Source organism: Lepisma saccharinum, chromosome 13 (assembly GCF_977018435.1).
Source record: "Lepisma saccharinum chromosome 13, izLepSacc3.1, whole genome shotgun sequence".
Taxonomy (NCBI): domain Eukaryota; kingdom Metazoa; phylum Arthropoda; class Insecta; order Zygentoma; family Lepismatidae; genus Lepisma; species Lepisma saccharinum.
Genome location: NC_139241.1, coordinates 80,307,238 through 80,332,664, shown reverse-complemented (window position 1 = coordinate 80,332,664; position 25,427 = coordinate 80,307,238). Strand labels below are relative to the sequence as shown.

The following is a 25,427-nucleotide window of genomic DNA, read 5'->3' as shown; positions in this document are numbered from 1 at the left end:
GGACAAATTATATTTAGAAAATCCTGCAGTATCAGCTGCTGAACACCCCATAGTTGCAATATTCTTGTTTACATATTATGTCTAGACAAATTATTGTTGATGAATTACACAGACAGGCCCGACATAATTTTAAGAGACTCCCAGTAGTCACAAAAAGCATAGATGATTTATGGCAGAGCGACTTGATTGAAATGGCAAGTGGGCAGTTGAAAAACTTAGACAAAATCAACAAGGGCTACAAGTATCTACTCACTGTAATAGACACATTTTCAAAATTTGCCTGGGCTGTGCCACTCAAATCCAAGACTGGGGCATGTGTTACAGAAGCTTTTAGAACAATTATCAATCAGAGTGGAAGATCCCCGCGCTATTTGCAAACAGATAATGGCAAAGAATTTTATAATTCAGTGTTTCAACAATTTATTAAAAGCCAGGCAATACAACATTATTCGAGTTACAGTGATCTCAAGGCCTCAATTGTAGAGAGATTCAACAGAACCTTAAAAAATCTTATGTATAAACAATTTACACTGCAGGGTAATTATAAATGGATTAATATTCTTCCAGAACTTCTACATAAATATAACAATTCTGTCCATTCCACAATCAACATGAAACCCTCTGAAGTAACTTCATCTGATGAGCAAAAATTGATCAGCACTGTTTATTATCCTAGATATCAGCCAACAACAAGAAAAGCCAAATACAGGGTGGGGGATCAAGTAAGAATCAGCAAATATAGGCACTTATTCAAGAGAGGCTTTACAAGAAACTGGAGCACTGAATTATTTACAGTGGTTCAAGTTAAACCCGGGACTCTTAACACTTATATAATAAAGGATCACCGAGGAGAAATTCTCAAAGGCAGGTTCTATGAACAAGAGCTCAGCAAAACTAAACAGCCTGACACATATCTCATAGAAAAAATCATCCGCAGAAAAGGCAATAAGTTATTTGTCAAATGGCTAGGACTCCCAGAACACAGCTGGATCGATGCAAACAAAATAATAATATGAGCACCTGGGATGTTATAAAAAGGCTCCCAGAACCTGAAGAACAGAATAAGAGAAATGGCAAATTGCTACCTGATAATATTAGGTGTCTTATTGTTGGGCCATCTGCTTGTGGTAAAACTACACTAATGGTTGATAATTTTTTATTGGCACCCAACTGGTTAGACTGGAAAAACAGGCACTTGTATATTTTTTCTAAGAGCTTGGCACAATTAAAATATCAGGAGCTGATGAAGCTATATGATGGATTGGATATTGTCACTTTTGAACCAGATGTTAAGCCACTTCATGAATGTCTCGATAATTCTGTTGTTGTGTTTGATGATATTATATTGGATAATCAAAACAAGGTTAGGAATTTTTTTACACAGGGCCGGCACAAAAACATTGATTGCTTCTACCTGGCACAGACTTTTTCAAAAATACCCAAGCAACTGATCCGAGACAACAGCAATTTTATATGTGTGTTTCATCAAGACCATACCAACCTCAAACACATACATGATGAATATGTAGGTGGGGACTTGAGCTACAATGATTTTTCCAAGTTTTGCAGCAAGTGCTGGAGCCAGGACAGTTATGGGTTTGTCACAATTGATATGACAAGGAAACCCAATAGTGGGAAATATAGAAATAAAATTAACAATTTTCTAGACATTGAAACATATATAAATAACCATGAAAAGGCCAATCATTGATGATCTTAAATTAAGAGATTATCTTGTAAAAAGGTTTAAGGGATGGAAATCAGAGAACCGTGGAATTTATGAAAAACACAAACAAACAGAACAGCCTGTAATTGATGCTATTAATAATTTAGGTAAGAATATCAAAACTGTTACAGAGCAAAATCAAAATTTGCTCACAGAGCTTGTACCTGTAGCTGCAAGGAACATATTAGATTATCCATTCACTCCACTTTCAAGTATTCATACACCTAGTCCTATTGCTCCTAGAAGAATTGAGGCTAGTCAGGATCCTATTGAATTGGGTCTTCTTGCTCAAAAATATTTAACCACACCTAAAGACAATAAAGATGAGGTGTTTGGCTTATATGCTGACACAGAGCTTGATGGGAGCATCATACATAGAATTGGCAATTTCAGAGTAACATTTATGGGAGATGATATAATTGTATATTCAGAATCTCGACTTGGAGAAAAAGGTGCTTTTGTTAAGTACTCCGGAACACCTGGATTGTGGGAACTCATGACTAGGAAGAGACCTGGCAGCTATACAGATCAAGATTATGAGGATTACAAAGAAATATTAATAAAATCAGATGCTCTATACCAGAACAATGATCCCACACAAAAAAGAGTCAAGTCTAGCAGTGGGGCAAAATACAACAATTTAATCAAGCCCATATGGTCACAAATCAAGACTGGAAGTGGAATCAAACAATACAACACCCTGCCTAAAGAATTTGTATGGGTTGATGATGTCAGGAAACTTGTAGATAGGTTATTGGTGATAGCTGGGGAGGAAAATGCTGGCAACAACAATTTTTACAATGAAAAGGTTGGAATTATGGACATGATAAGCACCAAATTGTCTAATTTTATAGTGAATGACACTAAGGGGATTGGATATCTCATAAAAATTATTAATACTCTACCCCCCAAATTTTGGAATATTTCTGAGGGTCGGGGCCTTGTTAATGACATTATAAACAAGCTGCCATTTGAACTACATATTCCAGGCTATCAGTATTGTGGTCCAGGCACAAAACTGGATCATAGATTAAACAGAGGTGATCCTGGTATTAATCCTTTAGATGCTGCTTGTAGAGACCATGATATTGCATACAACACACATTCTGATCTTGACAAGAGACATGTTGCAGATAAGAAATTAGAAGAGGCTGCATTTGGCAGATTTGTAAGCAAAGATGCATCTTTGAGTGAAAAAATAGCAGCATTGGGAACCACCATAGCTATGAGCACCAAACAAAAACTGGGGTGGGGGTTGTGAATATGTATATAATAAACCTACAATGAAGGCCAAGGGTGTTATGTATCAAATACCTTATGCAGGTCTTAAATCTCTTAAAACTATTGACAGTCTTTTGACCAAAAAGCAGCGCAAGAAAAAAAATTCTTGTATTGCAAAGGGGCATGGTATGAAATTGTTGCTTAGCACCCCCCAATTAAAAAAATTACAGCAATCAAGAAAAAAATCACATGTGGGGGGATTCATATTTACCATCCCTGCCATCTTAGCTGCTCTCGGGGCTGTTGGGAGCTTGGCTGGGGGATCAGCTGCCATAGCAAAAACAGTAATAGATGCCAAGAAAAATAAGGCAGAATTAGATGAGCAGAAGCGCCATAACCTGGCCATGGAGAAACAAGGCAAAGGTGTTAAGAGAGCCATGAATAAGTTTAAAAAAAACAAGAGCCGCTTACAAACCAAGATATTGAAGCTTTAATCAAGCCACTGGGCATCAAACATTTTAGAGGTGTGTACATGTCTGATTCTTTGCCGGAACAACCACTCAACAAAGAGTGTGGTATTGTTAATTTGGATAAGTACAAAAATCAGGGCACTCACTGGATTTGTTATCTTAAATATTTAAAAAATAAGGCATTTGTGTTTGATTCATTTGGAGGTGTTCCACCTGAAAATTTAATAAAATATCTAAAATCACCTAATCTTTATTACAATAATGCCCGTGTTCAAAACTTCAGAGATGTTAATTGCGGACATTTGTGTTTATCTGTTCTTAGATATATGTCTCAAATAAATAAACCATCAATTGAAGATTTTCAAAAAGCCTTGTGGTATCTGAAACATCATGGGGGTATTCCATCTCACCAGCCAAAATTCAATATTGAAACTCAAATTACATGATGATATTGTATATCCCAAAACAATAGCTCTCAGGGCATTTTATGGCATGTACCTGATCCCTAATATTACACACCACAACAACACAATTGCAGTTGGGGATGAAAAAATTGTCATCACTCCAGGGCAGTATAATCTCTCCACTCTAAATGCTCAATTACCCAGAGGTGTAGTGTTAAGTCAAAATTCTGTCACTCACAGAGTAGAAATTGTATCTGCCACAGAAACAGTGGATCTGGCTACTATAGGAGAGCTGTTAGGATTTGAGAACAACACAAAACTTGAAGCAGGCATCAAACACACTGCTATGAATATACCTAAATTCTTAGCCATAGAGACTCTGAATATTCACTGTAATGTGGCTGAGGGTATGATCACCAAATCAAATGGCATAGGCACTCACAAACAAACAGGCATTATTGCAACATTCAAGCCTAATTCTGAATTTATGGAGCCTATTATCTACAATCCATCCCCAACATTATATTTTCCTGTGTGTCATAATAGAATAGATTATATTGAATTGATGGTCACTAATGAAAAAGAAGAATTAGTTGATTTTGCTGGAGCCACAACAACTGCAATCATAGAGATTAATATTTAAATAAAAATACATACAAGAAGAAAATGGAAAATATTGAGAGTTATGAGCTACAATCATTCCCCCCAAACAGGAGGACATTTGCAAATTTAAATCAACCCAACACACAGATTGAGGTTGATCTTGATGTAGGGGATGGATTTATACACCCCCACAGAGCAGATCTATACATCAAATTTGATGTTGTAAAGCTCGATGGTACAGATTATCCGGCAAATTCAAATATAAGACTTGTAGACAATTTTGTGCCTCATCTATTCTCTGAAATTGAGATCAGAAAGCATGGCGTTGTTATAAACAGAGTGGATTATCCCGGCATTACCTCCACAGCTTTGGCCACACTAAAATTATCCAAAACCGAGGCTTCATACTACAAAATAGGTGGATTTGAGGCTGGTGATAAGATATTATCTAAAAACCACACTGTGCTGTTCCCTATGCGCCTGTTGCCAGGATTCTTCTCAGATTACAAAAATATTATGTGGAAGGGTGGGTTAAGAATCACATTTAGAAGAGCTGCAAATGATAACAATGCTTTGATGAGGTACAGTGCATTAAACTCTGCAGGGGAAGCTCTGCCTAATACCCTGCCAGATGCAGGCAAATGCATTATTCAGACTATGGAGTTAAGAATCCCTGTTGTTGAATATGAGGCCAGTTATGCTCTTAAATACAAAGCTGATATAATAAAAAATCCACAGATTCCTCTACAATTTTATACATATCAATGTGTACAGAAGCCCGCAACTGGTACATATTATGAGTTTGATGCTACAAATTCATTCTCCAGTATTCAATATGACATGCCTGATTTTGTAGTGGTATTGTTTCAGACTGGGAGACACAACAATCAGGAAAAAATTCAAGTAAATTTGATAACTGCAACATCAAAAACATATATCTTAAAAATGGCAGAAATGAGGTATTTCCTAGAGAAAATTACAATTTAGACATGTCCAAGGATGATTTCCTCAAATTATATGAAGCATTTACATCCTTCAAAAGGGTCACTACTGGCAATACCGACATGTATTACACACCAGATGAATTCAAAACACAGAGACCCATGTTTGTAATCAATGCTTCAAAAAGGAAACAAGTTGTAGTAAATGACAGAACAAATATTAAAATTGTCTGTGAATTCCATGAGGCATTACCTGATGACACCATATGTAGTGTTATTCTCATAGGGGAAAAATCATATGTTTATGATGTAAGAAATGAGAGAGTCACGGAGCAATTCTAGAGGGTCTCTGCATATTGCATTGTTTTAATATACAAATTGAAGCTGGTATCCAATTGAACTTAAACCGGAAGTAAATATGTATGGGTGGGTGTGTGTGAGTGTATGTGTGGCCTAGTTTTAAGTGTGGCCATCAAGAGGGGCATATTTTTGACAAGTTTATGGACAACAATCTCACAGAAGTGCTTTTTGTAAGTATAGGCACATCAATCTGAGGGGGCTCTTCCTTTCCGAAAAATTCCTGAGGGCATTTTTACAAAAATCTTGGATTAGGCAGGGTTCCACACTTGAGCAAAAAGCTCATATGGGCATGTTGAGCTAGTTTTAAGTGTAAACAAATCTGCTTGGGAGGGGCTCTTCCTTTCCGGTCCTGGTTATATCGTAAATACAACTACTATTATAATATTAAATTTATTTTTTTGATATCTAGCGTTGCGTTTCTGCCACTTCTGGCTAATCGCGACGATGAGGATGAATGATGATATGGATGAAGGGATACTCACAAAGAACACCCAAGCTGTTCTTCCTCCAACCTGTCTTTTCCTTTCTACAGCTCTCTCTATTTATCTACATATCTATGTTTTTAGTTCTCTGTTTCCCCATCTCTCTTGTTCTCATATGCTTTCTTTCCCTGCTTCTCTATCTACATATATATTTTTCCATATGCGTATCTTGCTTTCTTCATTTCTCTGTCTATCAATTTCTTTCCTTAATTCTGTGTTCCTCTATCCATTTATTTCTTTATTTCTCTCTCTCTCGTCCTTTATCATTTTATTCTCTGGTTCCTTATTTCATTCCTTCCTTCTGTACATCTATCTATCTTTTGTGCTATCTTTCTCTGTTTCTGTATCCATTTCTTACTTTCTTTTCTTTGTTCCTCTCTCTCTTTGCATATCTATCTCTCTTTAATTCTCGGTTGTCTTCTTGTCTCATATCTTCTTCTCCCCCTTCCTCTACTCTCTTTCTTTCATCTTTATCTGCTTCTGCCACGTTCTCGTTCTTCCTACCTTCTATTCTCTTTCCTTATCCTTCTGCGTGTGGGATTTTTGCCATTTGGCCACACCGAGACCGAGTTCACGGTGGACTAGAGCGGTGACGACCGCCCCTGCTTCTATCGCCGACAAAGTCCCTGATTGGAAACTACGAAGGTTGAAAGAATTTGCGGCGGCGGCTTCCCGTTTATTGCGATGCGGTGGACGACTTGAAAAGAAAACTTTCCACTGCGGCTGCGATTGGAGAACCAAAAGCGCAACCAAAAGAAAAAAAAAGAGATAAAAATTCAGTGCAGAAACTCTAGAGGACTGCAGCGAAATCACTCTCTTGTGAGTCAATTCCCTTTTCTACTGAATCGCCCCGATATGGAGACTGGCGGGAATAAAAGGTATTTGGTGGCTTTCTCTGCTTTATCTTTATTGCCCTACGCTTCAGGCTGCTGGCTTTGGAGCGAGTCTTATCGCAGCTGACCAGGCTGGACATTGGCACAGTCCCCTTCGGTTATTTCTAGCACCGAGGCTCAAATTTCGTGCCTTTCAAACCATAAAGAAGAGTGGAATTACTTCAAGTTGTCCATGACGTTGAGTCTCATAATCTTGGTTAGATTATGTTGAGTCTCATAATCTTGCTTAGATCCACAATGGTCTTGCGTAAAATTACAGATAGCAACGAGACGAGATAACAATTTGGTAAAGCTCTTTCATTTTTATGTCTAATGTTTAGTCCATTTTATGCAGAGATAGGCCAATTAGGACTGGGCCTACAGTTTTAAGTGGGATCCGAAGCACAACGTACAGTCACCGGCAATATAAATGGGACATCTAGATCCTGAAATGCTCGCTTCTCTGCAATGTGCTGTGTGTGTTGCATAACCCTATGGCGATAAGTGGATCCTAATAGAAAATTTCCAATGTCAACTTCTACCACCGCCGTATAGTTAGGCAACAGACATAACGCCTTGCAGGGAAGCGAGTATTTCAGGACCTAGGTGTCATTTTCATTGCCGTGGACTGTACATTTCCTGGGTATCGAACCCGGGGCTCCTTGACTACAAGGCAATAATGTTACCACTACACTAGTGTCCGATATACGAATGGTGTTACCAGCCACAAGAGCAGAAAATTTAAATGGATGACAATAGATGGCATCACTATAAAGTAAAGTTTCTATAGTTATTGTACGGATAAATCAAACAGAATGAGCATAAATTTCAAATAGAAAGGTGATGAATGTTTATGGAAATATAAGAGAAAGGATAACAGTGCAAGAGAAGAAGAAATAAAAGTGATGTAAACAATAAAGGATAAGTACTCGCTTTCGTTCATTTAGCGTATTCTCATTTTAATATGATTAAGATAAGAGAGTCGTTTTGTGAACAGTGACGAGTGTGTTCAAGGATTTAATTAATTTAATTAATTAATTAATTTAATTTAATATTTGTGAGTAAATTAGATAATGAATTATCGGACATGTTATGGTTCTGTGCTGGCAGGTGAGTAAAGGAATTTCTACGATGACTTCGAAAGAGGAAGCCATTGGTCGCAATTTAAGAAGGATCCCCTTGGACCTCAAACTGAAATGAAGCAAGGACTCCTAAGTTCATACAAGTTAATGTGTTTGCGAAAAAAATCGATGGAAGTTGTAAGGATGATCCCAGAGGTACAGCGTCCCATGTTACAAAGTACACCTTGCAGCAGAGGCGCCAAATTAAGATACATGGGGGGGGGGGGGGCAAGATCGCCATAAACAATATACTTAAAATTTGTTCTACGTGAATTTGGGTGGAGCAGAATCTGTTCTTTATCTTTGGATGGTATAAAAGGAACCCGTTTGGGCCAACCTTCGTGGCTGACTGGTTAGAACAGCACGCCACGACACCAGAGGTCTCGGGTTCGAATCCCTGCCTGGGCAAGGATGTTCTTTGTGTAGCTTCATCAATTTCATCACTCATCCACATCTTCGCGATTAGCAAATAGTGGCAGAAAAGCGAAGTAAAATAAATCAAATCAAGCAATCAAAAGAACCTGTGTAGAATATTGCATGCCTACTGATAGCTGATGTCCTCCTCCGTAGTCGAGCGGGTTAAGGCGTTCACTCGTCTTGAGATCGTTCGCTGCGGGACGGCGTAGGTTCGAATCCGGCTCTGGTCGGAATTTATTCGGCCTACGTATAGGGCCGGTGGCAACCCACCATCGTGAGGAAATTGGGGAGCTCCGAGTGAGTGAGCGTAATCCGGTCGAGAAAACCTACTATAACGGCTGGGGATACGTCGGGCTGACCCCCCGACTATTCCAATACTGGTTGAAGATCTCCACGCTTAGAGGTGACGAAGGAAAGCGTGGGAGGGAGATCGGCAGTCGGTAGGTATGCCTAGGCTCTTCATGGGCTGTTGCGCAACGGATTATTATTATTACTGATAGCTGATAAGAGGTATAAATACTTAAGATCGGCCTCAACGTAGGTTGACTTTCTAAAGAAAGAGAATAGAAAAACAAAATAATGAAGAAAAGAAAAAAAAATCTTTTATATTCTGAGGTGAAGGAGATATGCAGGTATTACCGTATGCACAACCTGCAATGAAGATATTTTTATTGAATACGTATGTCAAGAAACAAGTAGAGAGAAGTTTCTAAAACAGCTAAAGAGAAGAAAATCCACAGATAAGAGTTGTAGGAAAGAAAAAAGTAAATAAAAGCAAAAACGAGATGGGGATAGGATCACGATGATGGAGATATTTCAGAAGATATCATTGCATATGGAAGTTAACCCAAAGCGAATGGAAGGGAATTAACTAAACTACTTTTGAAAATGGCAAAACGTGAAACTGCAACTGACATTAGTAACCGGCGCTCAGTTGAATATTAGGCAAGACAGCCCGAGAATGTGACTCGATCACAATTTACCAGCGATTTATTTCAGTAACTGAAAATCCAGTTGCCGAATCAACCTCACCTACATCTCTTGGCACTTCACAAACACGGACAGGAAAGAGCGGCGCAACCGTCCATTCAGAAACGTGAGTTCAAACATGATTAGAGGATTACCGTATGACGTCACGCCCAACCTTGCAACAAAGCGGTCACGCAACGCAGATATTAACAGACAAGTTAGGGGGGAAACGAGAAGCTTCGTATCAGTGTGTAACTGTGGCGCGTTCACATGTCTGCAGTTTATATCACCCACACGCACTCCAGTATGGACGATTACAGCACTTTTTGGCGTGTTCATTGACGTTCAAGTGGTCGATTCATAGAGTAATTGAGTTCAAGTCGTGGCAGGGGTGTGGTGGGCAAGGGTGGGCTCTTACCCACAACCCTCTACCCACCCAAATACCCCCCCTCCCCCATGGGAAATCTTTGAGAATAGAGAAGATTTACACGTACAGGGCAAGTCTGTAAAGAGTGAAATGGCCTCAGTGCTGACGCACCCATTATGATTTTTAATAAAAAAAACAACAACGTACATAAGATTATACAGAAGAGAGAACGAGAGAGAGAGAGAGAGAGACATGGGCGTCCGGAAGAGGGGGCAAGGGGGGCCGTGCCCCCCCCTGGAAAATAAAAGTCAATCAAAAATTATGTATTTCACACCTATAATTTCATTTTAGCCACAATAATATGTGTTAATTATTGCATTAACACCATAAATTCAAATTTAAGCAATGTTTTTTAGGGAACTACACTCTTTTTAGGGGAAAATGTGACTTGTTTGCCCTCCCTGGAAAAAATCCTGCGGACGTCCATGGAGAGAGACATGTATAAACTACAGATGAAAGTAGAGAGCAAGTAAGATAATAAAATAGAGAAATAGGAAGAATGAAAGACAAAGAGAAACAGAGGGAGAATTACAGACAGAATAATAGAAAGTAATGAACATGGAAAGGAAGAAATAAGAACGTATAAAGAGTTAAAGGGATGTGGATAGAAAGTAACAGAAGAAAACAGGAAGAAGAAAACACAAAGAGTTAGAGAAGCAGAGGGAAAGAAAGAAATAAGAACTGAAAGAGTGAGAGGGAACTTGATGGAAAGAAAGATGCCGAAAACAAAGACAAAGAGAGAAATACAGTTTGAGAGAGAGAGAAGCACAGACACAAAGAGAAAGAGAGAATAAAAGAAATAGGTAAGCAGAGGACGACAGAGAGTGCTGGCCGGCGTTCGTTTTACGTAAGATACTCTGCACAATTTGCATTTTTCTTTCAAAAAGTTACCACCTTTTCCCTATACGTGATTTCCTTCTAAAATCAATGAATATGTCATATGAACTAATATGGCTACGTTCCTTGTGTAGTGTTTTACTCAGCGTACGCACACTGGTGGCTATTGAAATTACATTACTTTTCTCTTTCATCGGTTCTCTTTATCTCCTATTCTTTCTCTCCATCATTTCTATCTCATCCTTTTTCTCTTTAATTACTCTTCTCTCTCTTATTTTCTATCTCTTTCCATTATCTCCCATTCTTTGTATGTACTTTTATCATTCACTATCTTTAGTCCTATGTCTTATTCATTCTCCTGCTTTACTATTGAAATCGCACAGACAGGCTCGACTGGACCTACAGTTTTAAGTGGGATCTGAAATAACATGAACCTCCACCGGGTATCGAACCCGTGAACCCTTGATGTTACACTACGCCACCGGGGAGGCACCTTTTACTCTATCTTCCCTTTCAATATCCCATTTTCTCCATTGTCATATCTCTTTCTATCTTATTATATATATATATATATATATATATATATATATATATATATATATATATATATATATATATATATATATACGTGGGTCGTTCAATATATAAGTTTCCGTATGCTGTAAAACATTTTAATTTTAAGATACATTAGAAAACTATACATACATGTGTAGGAGGATCCTTCCTCACTTCTCCACATAATCCCCATAGAGATTCAGGCATTTGTCCCACCGTTGCACCAATTTGTCCATACCCTTTGCAAGAAAATCAGGGCTCTGGCTACTGAGCACTATTCTCACATTCCGCTTCACTTCTTCATCTGTTTCGAAACGGTAACCTTGCAATTCAGACTTTAACACCGGAAAGATGAAAATCACTCGGCGTTAAATCGGGGCTGTATGGAGGGTGGAGCAGCCGTTCCCACCCCAATTCTTCAATTTTGTGCTGTGTTTGCACTGCTGAGTGGTGACGAACGTTATCGTCAAGAAGAATGACACCAGCTGACAGGAGACCTGGTCGCTTATGTCGAATTGCGTTTTTCAGTTTATCCAATGTTTGACAATAACGGTCAGCATTAATTGTTCTTCCTCGTTCCAAAAAGTCCATAAGCAGAACGCCCTTAGCATCCAGGCTTCTGAACTCCTTATGACGCGAGCCCGCGTTTTCCGAACAAGCATTTACTTTTCGCCCTTGAGCGCATGCGCCTTCACGTCTGATAACGAATCGATTGTTGTTCCTTGTAGACGAAGGATGGCGCTTGTCAACCATGTGCTTCTTTTTAATGGCATTGCTTTATACAATATTATATAGCACAGGGAAACTTATATATTGAACGTCCCTAGTATATATATACCGTATAACATATGACTGAATTGTAGACAAACCTGCAAAATGTTGTTTTAACAGCATGCGTATGATGAGAGGATGGTTTACCATTAAATCAGACCAATGACCACTATTTTCTCCAGAGGATCTGTGTGCACACCGCCATTTTTATGGCACAATATTATTTGCTTCCAGGTGCGATGTGAAATCCTCCGCAACATAAAATGTCAGATCTGGATTTCGGGGTGGCCATTTTAAGAGAATTCCTCAATGATGTGTTCAGAGACAAACGGATTGGACGAGGATCGCCAAATTTACCAGCACCTTTAAAATGATCACCCCGAAGTCCAAATGTGACATCTTGTGATAATGCGCTATGGGGGCACATCAAACAGAAAGTCGCCCATAATCGTTATCAGACAACTGGGGAACTTCAAGAAGCTGTTCGCAGTGCGTTTGCTTCCTTCGCGGCAGCCAAGTTATGGAGGATTTCACATCGCACCTGGAGGCGAATAATACTGTGCCATGAAAATGGCGGTCTGCACAGAGAGTAAATGGTGGCCATTGGTCTGATTTAATGGTATACCATCCTCTCATCATACGCATGCTGTTAAAATAACATTTTGCAGGTTTGTCTACAATTCAAAGAGGGGTTAATGGGACTTTTGGTACACCCTGTGTATGTATATATATATCCTCACACACACACACACACACACACTCTTTTCCCAGATGGCGCAGTGGTAGCGTCGTTGCCTTGTAATCAAGGGGTCCCGGGTTTGATGACCGGTGGAGGCACATAGTGGTTCGGATCCCACTTTAAACTGTAGGTCCAGTCCCGATTAGCCTTACTGTGCATAAGGTGGACTTAAAACAACAAATCAATCAATCAATCATCTCTTTCTTTCTCTCTCTCTTTTTCTCCATCTCCTTCTACCTTTGTTTTATCATTATTTTTCTACCTCTATCTTCCTCTCTCTCACTTTCTTTCCCTATAGTTCCCTCTTTCCCTATTCTATCACTATATCTTTCTCCACTTCTTACTCTATTTCCCCCTTCTTTCTCCCCTTCTTCCATCTCTTTATATCTACGTGTTTCACCCTTTCCTATCTCTCTTTTCCTCTCCTTCTCTCTTCTTATATTTCCGTATTTATCTTTCTGTTTTCTTTTTCTCTATATATGCCCCTCATTCTTCTATTTCTGTCTTTTTCTCCTCCTCTCTCTATTCCCAATTCTCTGTCTATCTATCTATTTTCTCTCTCTCTACTTTCCTCTCTGTTTCTTTCCTTATCTTCTCTCTGCCTTCCTCTTTCTACCTTCCTTCTCGCCCCTCCCTCTTTGTCGGCCTGTCAGGCTCTCTGAAGAACAGTCTAGCCTCCACAATCCTGATGGGACAAATTACTGACGCGACCGACAAATTGAGCCCAATTTGAAATATTCCTTTGCTTGCAATTCATAAAACATTCGCAGCCATTGAAACAATCACCCCCCACACCTAGCGCTCTCTCTCGTTGCCAAGGGTTAAGAAATGGATGATCGTCAATCCATACACGGACATCCATAATTAGGGAAGAGTGTGACAGATGTCCGAGCTTAGCTTTAAAAATCCCCGATGAGCTCTTCGCTCGCTTTCCTACAAATCTCCATCAGTTGACAGACTCGGCGCAGCGGTAACAAATGAGCATCGGAGTACAATAATTGTGGATTGGACAGTGATTGATCCATATTCCGTAGCGTTCGGAAATCTGCCGTCAATTGGATCAATCTGTCCACGTCACGTCATCCATCGGGCGTTATGCTTTCTCCCCCCACTTTTAACGCAACTATTTTGTGCCCCCCCCCCCCCCCCCGCAGTTTCGCACAGGCCTTGAAGGACCAGTGTCAAAATGAATGGTCCATGGTCGGCTTTGGCGTGTTCTGTACCTAAATGTCCCAACCTCTAATGATGCCCTTCTATTTGCACGGCTCCATTGTTTTCTGGATGGGAAAGTGGTTAAAAGGGACATTTGAGATAGAGACTGACTGTCCTTATTTTCCCCTTAAAGGGACAAGGTTACAACTAGGCGACCCGGACTATACAATCCACCTTGAGTAGGGCTAAAACCTTATTTCCGATTACATAAGCGTGGCATTTTGTTTGTTTAAGTTCATTTGAAAGTCCGTTTTACGCACAGAAGGCCAACCGGGACTGGACCTATAGTTTTAAGAAGAGTTGCATTTATTGTTTATAAGAATAAATTGAAGTTACTTCTGCATAAGAAAATAAGTACACCTTTTCCCAAAAGATACAGGGTGTCCCACGAACGGCGCAACTGGGAATTAAGAGTGGCGTTACTTTGTAACCGAAACCTGTACATACATAAGTCAAACACCAAATGTTAGCCCTGTCCAAGTAGATATTTGTAAACATAGAAACAACAAACGGGGTGCAGTGTTGTTCATGCAGTGTTGCCAAATGTAAGTGAAAGTGTAAATTTATTTTTCCACAAAGCATGGAAAATTGCATGTCAAACATTCGTACGGAAATTTGGACGTCAATTTCCACCTTGGGTAGGTGGACTATTTCGCCATCTATAGTTCAGAGAAGAAAACCGAACGTTTTCGCGTATAGCCAATCCTGAAATGCCTCGTAAAGGCGTACCGGTCCAGATGGGTGTTTTAAAAAAATTATGAGGTACAGTGGCAACACTCTTGATGTTTGAAGGCAACAAAAGGTGTGTGATAAAAATATCTACTTGGACAGGGCTAACATTTGGTGTATGATTTATGTATGTACAGGTTTCGGTTACAAAGTAACGCCACTCTTAATTCCCAGTTGCGCCGTTCGTGGGACACCCTGTACTTTACAACTTCGAAGTCATGCAGCACAACTTGCAATGGACATAGAGGAATATATTTTGTTGTAGGTGATTCACTAACTCCTAAAGTTTCTTGGTCAGCGAATAAGATGGTGCACCAGCAGACTGGGCCTTAGACGCGAGACAAGACATTTCCAGCACGTTTGATTGGAAGAGATTATCCAATTGCCTGGCCTCTTAGATCCTCTTGCATTCCACCCCTGGACTTCTTGTTGCGGGGCTATGTCAAAGACACAGTGTACAGCACTCCCGTCCTTAACCTTGACGATTTGAAGGCCAGAATAAGAGTTGGCATTGCCACAGTTCTCAGAGCGCTAGAGGGTATGGCATTTCTATTAGATGTTGTTCGCGCCACCAGAAGTGCACATGTTGAAGTAGACTAATACACAATAAAATTTCATCCGTTCGCCAATCAAATGGAACACCCTGCAAAATCTTGTATGGTGGAAAGAAGAAAGGCGCCAAAAATCCACCTCCTCGGGTGAAAATGTTATCTTGAAGGCGAATCATAGGCGCCGACTCCATGGGGCTTGGGGGGGGGGGCTCGAGCCCTCCCCCCAATGTTAACGATGTGGGGGCAGAGCCCTAATATAATATTGCTGTGGCCGAGTGGTTAGCACATCGCGCTGCGACGCGAAGGGTTCCGGGTTCGAATCCCGGTCGGGCTTGGTTGTTTGTGAATGTCCATTCATCAATTTCATCATTTCATCATTCATCCCCATCTTCGCAAATTAGCCAAGAGGCACAAAACGCGAAGTAAAATAAACTAAATCAATCAATCAACCAAATAATTTTGCTTAAGAGGATCTAATGTATTATTTTGTTTCTCTTGTAAAGTTTAGTCTGAATTGTGCCATATGAACTTAACTTTAAAAACACATTTGAAATGTTCTAGACCATCAATTTTGGGTGACTGAGACCGCTAAACCATCAACTTTGTGGGGGGGGGGGGCTAGGACCAGAGACAGCAAAACACATGACTTATTACTATATACTAAGTATATAATTGTGAGTATTGTTAACATTTTTACTAAAAATAGTTTCAAAAGAAGATGTGCATGAACTAGGAGAGTGGATGGGACATTCGGGGTACAAATGGCTCTCACATGACATTCAGAACGACGTCATTGATATATAAGGGAGATCTGTTTTGCGCTCCATGGTAGCAGATATTAAAAGTCGGGAATATTTTGCTATTATGGTTGACAAAACTTGTGACATATCCATCCGTGAACATTTGACATTCTGATTCGAACTGTAAATGAAAATTTTAATATTTTTGAGGAATACATGGACTTTTACGAGATTCCGAACACTGAGGCCAAAACTTAAAAAAGGGAGAGAGTGAGTCATTCATCAATTTATTTCAGTGATCGGAGCCCCCCCAATAATTATGACAAGTCGGCGTCCCTGAGGCGAATATATCAGTACTGCAAAAATGCAAATGATGAAAGTGGCTTTCAAGGGCATTTCAGATGGATAGTTAAGCCACCTCGATGGCTGATTGCGTTGGGAAGTCTTCACTCTATAGAGACATGTGAAACGGACCCTGGTGTATGCTACGCCCTCCCTTGCCCGGGAAAACAAATGCAACCACTACCTAGATAGAGGCGGCAAAATCTCCCTCGGACAAGCGAAATAGCGTTACGGTCCAGGTTAAGTTCGTGCACAGGAACCGGTGACCGACAGTGCATAGTGATAAGCCATATCGAATAAACACAAAGACATATGCAGTTTCAGATTACCACCTCTTTACCTGTAGCCGGGAAGCGGCTAGCTGCCTACCTGAAAATCACGGGTAGCGACATGCATACGAAAATGATATAGCCCAAAATTAACATGAAAATAAAAAGTATATTCTATTCATAACCAACAAAAATGGAATCATTACAGGTCCCCACACTTGCACTCTCACATTCTCTCTCAGATTCAATCCTCATGGGGTCATCGACACAAGAAATTATACATGACATGTACAGGTTTTATCACGACAAGCCCTAATTATTGCATTCTCGATTAATTTTATCTTACTTTTTATTTAATAAGGTCATTTGTGATTTTTTGCTCCAGTGCTACTTAAATCCTAGCCAGCCCTTACTTAAGTTCACCTTTTGTTTTTAAAAAGAAACTAGTCGGCTCGGTGACAATACATTACTTGACCAGTATAAACAAAGGCGTCTCAACGGCAATTACATTCACGTGGGCGGACGCTTTCCTTTTACAAGACCTCACGTGGTTCCAAACATAACAAATAACCTCCGTTGAGCGACGCAAACATATACTCTCTAGCAGGCGGGACTTAAACACTTCGCCGCGACGAGCAATTCACATTACCAGGCAAATACTTTTACTAAATGATCACACATGCGGCCTGACATAGCTAGCATTGACACATAAAAATGAACAAACCTCAAGTAGATTATGCAATTAAGCGGGCGGCGCTTTACTCTAATAGTACGCACTTTAAACAAATACAAAGGAGCACAAACAACAATGAATTTGAGATCATAAAAAAATATCACAAGGAATAAGAAAAATTGACCTGAGACGAATAGATTACAAATGACAAGCGCGACGGGAGTTTGATATAAAATTTCGAGTTGAGTGGGCGTTTTCAAAATGTCGACGAATTTCAAGGGCGTTCTCTAAATCAATCGGGCCGTCACGTGCTGACAATCACACACAGATGAATACATTACCAACTCTCAGCTTCCGAGGTGCATCCTGGCGTCGTTATGGGCGATTGAAAAACACATATTATTCACACGGAAGGTTTCCTTGGTCGCGACGATGGAGATGCGAAACGTGTTCAAACACCTAGTTCGCCGGCTGCTCTTCCTCTCGGGATCGGTGGATCTCCGTGGTATGGCGCGGTTCGGACGTCGCATCTGAGCGGTCGTTGTAGGCGTCGTCGGCGTCGTCGGGGCGTCAACATCTCTCTCTACGTCTCTCTGTCGCGGCTGGTAGGCGTCGTCGGCATCGTCGGGGCGTCAACGTGGCGGATGGTAGGCGTCGTCGGCATATCAATAGGGCGGCGTTCGGCGTTCTCTCTCTCTCCATGGCGGCGGATAGGCATCATCGGCGTAGTTTCTTCTGACATCTGGCGAATCGACGTAACGCCCTCATCTCTCTTCTTCTAGCCCGCCATAGTTTCCGGTGTTCCTCGTTTCTCAAAAATTATAAATGGCGTAAGGTAGTCACGGAAACACGGTTTCGCTTCAACTTCCCCCAGCGGTTGAGGTAGGCGCACTCGTGTAGACTTACTGCCTATCACACACACTGGTGTTCGCACAACACAACAAAGTCCACTGTACACGAAAGGTAGCGCCAAGGTGCTCTCGTTCCAAGAATCGCGGCAAAACTGTATATGGAGAGTTAGCACGGAGCTGCTCTCACTACAGGGATCGCGGTAAGACTGTGTGTCGAAAAACCATGTCCTTCGTTTTATTTGGATTTTGAAAAGAGACGCTAGGCGTTCGTTGAAGTGACGCTTCCGCAGAGGTTATTCCACCACGCTCTATTGTCTCCAAACTAGGACGGACCGTGTCCGAAGTTTACTCAGACGGATTAAGCTTCAGCCTCGCTGTCGCCATAGCTCAACTGCAACCGGTGTCCACAAACTGATCAATTACAACCGATTTGATCTGGCGTCCGTAATTGTTGCTTGATCGCGGCGAAACTCCACACATCCGTCCTTGCACACATGCCGCTGCGCTGGTATAAGTTTCACGTGAATCTGACCGTTGGAAACCGAGATATTTAAATGTTTGTCAATACGGTCGAATTTCCTAAGCTTTACACGCATAGCGTGATCCTTCAGGTGCTCACCCTTAACACAAGCGAATGTCTCGTTCCTCCCGCCGGCTTGGCAAAAATCAAATATGTAATCTTACAAATGAAAACACTCAACACTTTGAATCGACACGTCTTTTTACCGCTACATACATGAATAATAATGATAATAATAATAATGACGGTAAATCTGACTGTCACACTGGGGTGCGTATTTACAAACCCTATAGTGCTGCAGAACCAGAGGTATATAACGCTTTCTTATTGGCTGTGAGCACCGGAAGTGTTTATGTTCCGTGTCCATTGTTCCTTGCTTCTTCATTTACAGCAAAAGTATGGAGAAATAAGCCTTGTGATTGTATAGTAATAAAGTTTGTAATCAGATTGTCGAAATTATGTTAAGAAATATACGTTTATATAATAAAATATGTTTAAAATGCTATACGTTAGATATACATAATTTTCTCAATACTCATTGCATTGATGTGACTTTAAATAGAAAAATCATTCACTTAAAGAAGAGTTCTGATTTCTGTCTTCTAAAACATTAATTTAAATAATCTTGCTAAAAAATGAACCTTAGTGTAAGTGGGTTTCTTATCTAGTTGAGATGGATATATGAAATCTACACTGTTAATTTGAACCCTGCCATCTAGCGTTAACTTGAAGAAACGCTGCATCAACTTCCGGAATGGCAGCCAATCAGTAGCCAAATATCGCTGGAGGTTCTGCGATAGGCTTTGTAAATACGCACACGGGGTTCTCACGCCGAAGCCCTTGAGGACCAAGGCTGCTGGCCTCAATCCTACATGCCTCAGCAGAGGTAGGAGATCGTCCAACCAGTTACGGGGAGACGTGTGGTCGACACGACGAACTCCAAGTCGTTATAGGTTTCCGTGACCGGGTTACGCTGTTCATTCGCATCTCCTCAAATTTCCTCACGATGGTGGGTGTGGCCACCGGTCCTATACACAGCCCGAAATCTAGCCATCCCGCGTTTTGTAATGTGAGAGCAAAGTTTGACCGCACGGCCACATTAGTTCATGTCCCTGGATCAGAGTAAAATAATACAAAACCAGAGATCGCAGGTAGCGTGGAACTAGTTCAATCATAATCGTCGCGATTAACCTAAGAGGTGGAAATAGCGACGTAAAATAGGCGAAACTGATGGAAAGAAATTGTGTTGATAATGTCAGGCATCTTCCCTAATACTGCACATGCTCACTGTACCCAGGAGGCCAGAATCTTAACAGTGCCCCGGTCAGACGAGTAGACACCCCTTCTGGCTTCATTCGACCTCATATTCCTTTCGACAGCTCTTTCATGGTTGTTAATATCTCGGTGGTTCAACCGAGGGAGATGCCCAGCTTTCATCTGTGGATATTCATTGTAGATATCCGTTCACCCAGCCATTTCCTTCTGGGATAATCCATCTGTTCACCTCCTGCCCATTCCCTCCTTAAATCTCCTTTTTGAGAAAGGATTGTGGACAACTGGGCTGTTCCACAACCACGAGTCCTCTACTTTGTGTAGACCATCTTTGAAACCTTCATTTCTGTTACCAGGAAACAAACATGTCAGGTATCTTATACATTCAGTTCGGCGCACTCTCAAAGATCGTCACGTTTCATTTTCGTCATTATCAATGTATACGAACCGAAGTACGTACAGGGGTGGAGAAAGGTTACCTCTGGTGGACTATCCGTGCAATTAAAACAAGTGTTCTTTCGCTAAGAGGAGTTGTCAAATTTGAGTTTAAGTTCGCTTTATGCACAGATAGGCTAATCGGGACTGGACCTACAGTTTAAGTAGGCTAATCGGGACTGGACCTACAGTTTAAGGTGGGATAAGAAGAACCACTAAGTGCCTCCATCGAAGAACGAACCCGGGACCACTTGATTACAAGGCGACGACCTTGCCACTATGCCCCAGGATTAACGGAAAGGCTAATAAGAAGAAATATTAAAGGTGAAATGATTAATTGATTTGGTTCATTTTACCTCGCTTTCTGCCACTTTTTACTAATCGCGAAGATGAGGAAATGAGGATGATGAAATTGATGAAGGAACAGTCACAAAGAATCAGAGACTCTCGTAGCGCGCTGTATCCACCACGGAGGTCGAAGCCATACGAAAAAGAGCAAATGGTTTAACCTTGAAAAACGCAAGAAGTGATAGCAAAAAGCGAAAAGAATGCTAAATGTTCATTTTAATATCCAGCAACTTTTCGGTACAACCTTGAAAGATTAACTGCGAACGGAACAACCCTGAAAGAATAAGCTCTGAAAGATTAAGTGCGAACGGAACTATCTTGAAAGATTTAGCTCTGAAAGATTAAGTGCGAACGGAACTACCTTGAAAGATTAAGCTCTGGAAGATTAAGTGCGAACGGAACAACCTTAAAAGATTAAGCTCAGAAAGATTAAGTCCGAACGGAACAACCTTGAAAGAACAAGCTCTGAAAGATTAACTGCGAACGGAACAACCCTGAAAGAATAAGCTCTGAAAGATTAAGTGCGAAAGGAACAACCTTAAAAGATTAAGCTCAGAAAGATTAAGTGCGAACGGAACAACCTTGAAAGATTAAGCACAGAAAGATTAAGTGCGAACGGAACAACCTTAAAAGATTAAGCTCAGAAAGATTAAGTCCGAACGGAACAACCTTGAAAGAACAAGCTCTGAAAGATTAACTGCGAACAGAACAACCCTGAAAGAATAAGCTCTGAAAGATTAAGTGCGAACGGAACTATCTTGAAAGATTTAGCTCTGAAAGATTAAGTGCGAACGGAACTATCTTGAAAGATTTAGCTCTGAAAGATTAAGTGCGAACGGAACAACCCTGAAAGAATAAGCTCTGAAAGATTAAGTGCGAAAGGAACAACCTTAAAAGATTAAGCTCAGAAAGATTAAGTCCGAACGGAACAACCTTGAAAGAATAAGCTCTGAAAGATTAACTGCGAACGGAACAACCCTGAAAGAATAAGCTCTGAAAGATTAAGTGCGAACGGAACAACCTTGAAAGCATACGCTTGAAAGATTAAGTGCGAAAAGAACAACCTTGAAAGATTAAGTTCTGAAATATTAAGTGCGAACGGAACAACCTTGAAAGATTAAGCTCAGAAAGATTAAGTGCGAACGGAACAACCTTGAAAGAACAAGCTCTGAAAGATTAAGTGCGAACGGAACAACCTTGAAAGATTAAGCTCAGAAAGATTAAGTGCGAACGGAACAACCTTGAAAGAACAAGCTCTGAAAGATTAAGTGCGAACGGAACAACCTTGAAAGATTAAGCTCAGAAAGATTAAGTCCGAACGGAACAACCTTCAAAGAATAAGCTCTGAAAGATTAAGTGCGAACGGAACAACCTTGAGAGAATAAGCTCTGAAAGATTAAGTCCGAACGGAACAACCTTGAAAGAATAAGCTCTGAAAGATTAAGTGCGAACGGAACAACCTTGAGAGAATAATCTCTGAAAGATTAAGTGCGAACGGAACAACCTTGAGAGAATAAGCTCTGAAAGATTAAGTCCGAACGAAACAACTTTGAAAGATTAAGCTCAGAAAGATTAAGTCCGAACAGAACAACCTTGAAAGCATACGCTTGAAAGATTGAGTGCGAAAAGAACAATCTTGAAAGAATAAGCTCTGAAAGATTAAGTCCGAACGAAACAACTTTGAAAGATTAAGCTCAGAAAGATTAAGTCCGAACAGAACAACCTTGAAAGCATACGCTTGAAAGATTGAGTGCGAAAAGAACAATCTTGAAAGAATAAGCTCTGAAAGATTAAGTGCGAACGGAACAACCTTGAAAGAATACACGCGAGATGATTTTAAAAAATACCGAAAATACGAGCGACAAGATTAACCCTAAAACGCGACAGGTGATAGCGCGAATGGAAATAAATCCGAAATCTTCATTTTCGCTCCTTCTCCCTCTCAGCGTACAAAGCATTAAACCAATGACGTCCACTTCACCTCTCCAAAATAAAATGACAAGAGCTCGTGAACGCAGGGGGCACCACCATGCCGCCCGCGGCGATGCCAAGACCCCTACGATATGACCAACAAGACACGCGCTGCCTGCTCTCACCTCAACACAGATCCTACAGACCAGATTTCCTGTATCAACTCCCGGTTCCTTTCAACGCTCCTTAATATTTCCTCTCTCTCCTCAATAGGGCTCGGGACTCAATGGCCATTTATCCCTCCTTCCCCTCCACTGGGGGGCTTTCCACCTGGAAATGGGACACCAAAAGAGAAGGAAGAAGTGGGGATCTCTTTTCTATGACGCCGAGGGTTATTCTGACAGGTAGGCTGAAAGAAACTCACCAGGAATGGAAGACATGTTCAGAGCTTTTGCTTCAAAGCAGCAGTGTTGCCATCTAGGAGTCTTTTGTTTTCTCTAATCTCTGTCCCACTGCAAGACTAATGTAAACAAATCCATGTACTGATTATAATGTTATGGAATAAAGTATGAAGGGCTTGGTAAACAACATGACAAGTAACATCCAGAAAACATTTCAGTAGAGCGAAAAGTTACAATTCATTTTTATTAGGTATCCCCTTAATGTTCATCTATAATGGATGTATTACCTCCTCCCTGGTTCAAACGAAAGTATGTTTTAAGTGTTACTTAACTCACATTTGGGGTGTAAGTGGTGACCTTCCACGTAGTACACCCAAATGTCAACCTCACTTCTACGTTAGTGCACCCTGGACTGAAGACTAACGAGGCTCTGGCGACTGGCCCCATGGCCAGTATAATTTTGTTTGTATTGTCCTGTTCTTTTGTCCTTATGTGTGCTGAGTGCCCCTTTACAGCCTCAGCTTTTAACAGAAGTCAGAACATTTTAAATTTTTTAGTTATGCAACGTTAGAGTTGCTATTTGTAATGGTAAGGGGCTGGCCCCCGTATAATGTGACGGGAGCAAAATGGCCTAAGTGCTGACGCTCCCAAAATTTTAAATTCAAAATTCAAAATTAACTCACATTTAATTATTTTCTGAAATAATATAAACGATTTTGTGACTTGCCATATTCTTGCCCTCGCCAATTGCCTCATGATAAGCCACGTTCTTTAAATATGACGTCATCTTACACAGTGGTTTATGTTCTTCTCAAGAAAGAGAGGGAAATATTTCCTGCAACAATATGACAGTCTACATGGTGCTGCCATCTCTTTGAAATTTACGGAAATAACAAATAACAACAAGTTTTACTAAATTGAGGCTTGTCATGTTGTTGCACCAAGTCCTTCAATTATAGATAGCGAGATTAAAGAAACTGAGGTCCTTACCCACGAGCTTTCTGATGAATGGTGTGGTCATGACATTTATATGAATGTCTCTGGTATGTCCTTGCCTGCATCGATATTACCACTGTCACTGAAATAACTGGTCGGTACTTCACTAACGGTCCTTCTAAGGGCCACATCACTGGCAAGATCCATTTCGTCTTCGTCGAATGACTACAGCTATAATAAGGCTGGTGGCTCAGTCCCTGCGCTGGCAACCCTGCCTGCCTAGTAGGTAAACCAGTACAGACATCGAAGATTACCCATTCCTGGTATAAACGAACCAATTGATATTGTCGGTTTGGCGACAACTTACCTGGCGCTATGCGCATCAACAGATCATCAAATACATAAATGATCTACTGGACTAACAAAACATGAATACAGTATTCAACAAAAATGCAACATAAAAAGCAATCAAAAAACGCATGCAATGGTACATTACCATATGGCTATTCTGCACACATGTCGAAAGCGAGTTGGCAGAGACATCTAGCGTTTTTCTGTGAATCCCTGGTACCTTCTTTTTTTTGCATCAGTGTAGTGTCAGTTGAAAAAGTATGTTCAGTGTGGAATCCAGCAGATGCTTTCAATGGTTCTCGCTTTGCCTTAAATACCCTATAATAGAGCAGAACAGGTATTTAGCATTAAAAAGAGCAATTGCACAGGATGATCAATTTCCCTTCAATCATTTAAGGCCACGAGGAACAGTTTAAGTGTCCAGCCAGATATGAGGTTCTAGAAAGATCCTAAACCGTCCCTCCCCTACCGACCTTAGCTTGGAGAAGAGCCCTGTGCGCTGGATGGTTGTAGGAGGGGAGGAATACGTTTATGGGAGTATTGTTTTACTTGTTCTCTTGGTACTATCAAACTTCCGATGGCGTAGAAAACACATGAACGGAAAGAGGACAGATTGAAGATTTTGTTTTTGAATAACTGTAACTTGACCATCACATGTGTTACAGATTGTATCTAACTTAACAATTAACTTTAAAAACCGCTTCCACTTGTAACATGGGGAGAAATTCATGCTATCTTGTATAATCGGTTTTCTTCTTTAGTCGCATTGCCCATTCCGACGATATTGAAATAAATGCACACCTGGTGTGAAACTGTCACTCTTCGCCTTAATGTGCGAATAAAGAAACAGGGGGTCATCCATTAAATTAATACATCTTACTTAAACCAATAATACCAAACGCAAAGGCAGACTAGATCTCACCCTCTAAAAGATGATAATAATATAATTTAATTGAATTGTTTGTCAGGTG

At 40.6% G+C, this 25,427-nt stretch overlaps 1 long non-coding RNA gene across 1 annotated transcript in view; it reads right to left on the bottom strand.

Moving 5' to 3' along the window:
- Positions 1–25,427, bottom strand: part of LOC145997075 (uncharacterized) — a 118,867-nt gene that overhangs the window by 43,080 nt on the left and 50,360 nt on the right. Inside the window, exon 2 of the long non-coding RNA XR_014442864.1 lies at positions 24,602–24,774. This is a non-coding gene — a long non-coding RNA (uncharacterized LOC145997075). The remainder of the gene's footprint in view (positions 1–24,601; positions 24,775–25,427) is intronic.